We start from the raw sequence: 3,322 nt of genomic DNA on the forward strand, positions 1-3,322 counted from the left end.
AAAAAAATATAAAATAAATAATAAAAACAAAAAATTTTTTGCAATCGCTCCAAAAGAGTATCGAACCTGGCAGCTACAGGCTTGTACTCGCAACTCTCACCACTCGGCTACCGCGTACGCGAAACTCGACTGCTTCATTTGCTTACTTGTACAAAAGACAACAACTGGCCGTTTTTACCAGTGTTGTCATCGAAAATTCCCCGGATCCGAGTTAATTCCCAAAAATTTCGTGCATTTGTTCGGCTGCTTATGCTCATTTTAAAGAGGAAAATGCATGACTTAAAGCAAATTAAGTCTGGTTATGCAAATAATCGAGCCCGTTTGTCTACCGTATTAGACTTTCTTACTTGTTTACTTCAAAATGGTGCTTGCTGCGATATCGGCATATGCTCACCACAGTATGCTCACTGTAAGCTTCTTGGTGTGGCATTCATACATACATTGATCTTCTTCTTTTCCTTTATTTCATAAAGATGAAATTCGTGCAAAAAAGTTGCCGCTACGCAGCAGAAACCTTATTTTAAATCGCTGTAGAAGCATACAGAATAAATAACCAAGAATACAAGATTGCACCAATCGAGCTGAGAGCAACTGGCCGTGACGTCAAAAATACCAGAATGAGAGAGCAGACGAACTCGACAAGAAAAAGAGGACGCATCGAACAAAAGGCAGTATTGCCAAGTTTTCAATTTGGAAAAGCACCAAATTTTTTTTGGAGTATTTTATGGACTTTATATGCATACATAGTTTTATTGTAAGGATGCCGATTCAAATTAATAACAATCAATATTACGACGGTCGATTTCTTCTGGAGTGATTGAAGATGCTGCCATAAATTTTGTTGTCGCTTATGATTGTCACTGTGCCCTGATTTCTTTTTTTAAGTTTTTGTAAAGTTGCTTACCACATTTACGATTGCTATTTTCTAATTTGGTGTCTTCAAACTAAAAACAAAAGCACCAAGCACCAAACTCAAAAATTTTTGCGTTTTGAATACCCACTAAATTTGGTGCGAAAAGCATCAAGTTGACAACAGTGAATGCCAGCAAAAGTATTTTATGACGTCAGTGATTAGGTGGATGCTGTCAAATCGACGAAGAGAGGGTTAGCGGTACGCAAATGGCGCGACCTTTATTTTCTGGATCGTGATAAATAACAGCAACGAAATATCTATGTATATCGCTTCATGCAAATTCTGCCCAAAACAAAACTCAACTTCAACAAATCAACATTCAATCAATTGCGTTAGACTTGAATACATGCATACGTATGTACATATCTATGTTCAAATTAGAATTGATAGGTAAATTACTTTAGCCCTGTTTTTTATGGGAATCCTGCCTCTTGTCTATCCGAATTCCATTTTTCCAACGCTGTAGTGGCATGCACAAACCACAGCAAATCAATGATGTAGATATGTATGTATATGTTGGGCTTCATGGGAATTCAGCACATTGCTTTCGCGAAGTTGATAATTAGCAAGTACGTTAAAGGCTGAGTTTTTTGGCTTATACAAAGTGGAATTTCGTTACTAAATATAAAAAAAAAATCCTTAAAATAACAGAATAGTGCGAAGTGTTTAAAAATGCCTAAAGCTAAAAGAAATTTCCCAAGACAAACGAGAGCCGCAAGGGCAATGGCCCGTAATCGGAGAATAGTAGCGACGGCGCGAATAGGAACGATGCCTGCAATCGGAATTAGATCTGCATTTACTTATCGACCTCAAATCAATTATATATAGCGATGTTCCGATACAAGTAAATACGAGTATGTACTCGATACTTTTGTTTCGATACCAACTACTTTTTTTACTTGAATCGTTGTTTCGATACCTACTTGGTATCGAAAGAAAAGTACTTGTATCGAATCGATTTGACCAAGTGCCATATCATGTCGGCCATATTTTTTCTATGGAAGAAACTTTCCACAGCGCCAAAATCTAAAGTATGGATATATTTTTACAAAGTTAGTGATACCACAGCAAAGTGCAAAGCAATGCTTTAAAGCCGTAAAGTTTTGTGGGAACCTTTCAAAGGTTGAATTTTTTCTTTAAGTAATTGCATTACCTCTAACGTTACTAATGAATGAATATACATATCGACACCTAAGTGGAAGATCGATCTATCTCGGCGGCCAGTCCGAAAACGCCTTTTCTCAGAAAACTTCAAGAACGCCCTATTTCAGAATTTGGTGCAAAAACGTCCTATCTCAACTGAAAATATGTTGAGATAGGGGGTTTTTGAACCGAAGTGTGTTCTTAAAAAGTTTTCTAAGATAGGGCTTTTTTCAATCAATTTCTGAAATAGGGCGTTTTTGAAAACTTTTCTGAGATAGGGAATTTTAGAACTGGCTGTCGACATAGGCTGATCTTCCACTCACTGTGTTGTAAATACAATACAAATTGCTATTTATTTTTCTTTCATGTTCAACAAAATAATAAAAATTAAAAACCAAGTGTTTAAAGTTAGTAAGTTAGTTAGGCCGTGTCATATAAAATGTGTCCCCATGCGTCGTGACTTTTCAGACTTTGCCTGAAAAACGCATAACACAAAAGGGTATGCCACAGATAAACCCCGGAATATCACTTTTGCTTTGTTGCTTAAAAAAGGATGGAATATTATCGATATAAGTAGGTATCGATACTTTCGGTTTACTCATATAAGTTGTATCGAAATAACGATTTGAGGAAACCCATTTGAATAGGTATCGATACTTTGATGGTATCGGAACGTCGCTAATTATATAGGCGATTTTTACAATAAAAGTCTATCTATACATATAAGTGCCATACCTAACTATCAGTGGCAGTGAAAAATATAATATCGTTGCCCCAGTCCCAAATAGAGTTGCTCAGACCGTCCGGCACAGTGCCGTTTTTTACTGTCAGTGCTGCTTCAGTGTTCGTTCCGTAATTTTTTTATACAGTCTAAAAACTGCTACTGAAAAGTGTTTATTTTCAAACAAAATTTGTGTAAGTATACGCATATGATGTTCAAGACTGGATTTTTGAACATGAGATGTTTAAAATATACACATGAATTGTTTAAAATTGCAAACGTTTTTAACGCAAAAATTTATTCCCTACTAAGGATAAAAATTAAGTACATTTTTGGTTTAATTTTGCTCTACGCGACAAATTTGGTACGCAAAAGTAAACAGGCAGTGTTTAATTTTATTAACTCGGTGTCTACATTTGTACACATTAGGAGAATAAACTGGTAACCTCTCTAATATGCGTTAATTTAAACAAACAACTTTTAGATCAAATTTTAAACATTTGATGTGTAAACTGTGTAATTGTGAACACTAAGAAAATTCTATA

Source organism: Rhagoletis pomonella, unplaced genomic scaffold (assembly GCF_013731165.1).
Source record: "Rhagoletis pomonella isolate Grant_MI unplaced genomic scaffold, Rhpom_1.0 Rhpom_scaffold_00005, whole genome shotgun sequence".
NCBI classification, from domain to species: domain Eukaryota; kingdom Metazoa; phylum Arthropoda; class Insecta; order Diptera; family Tephritidae; genus Rhagoletis; species Rhagoletis pomonella.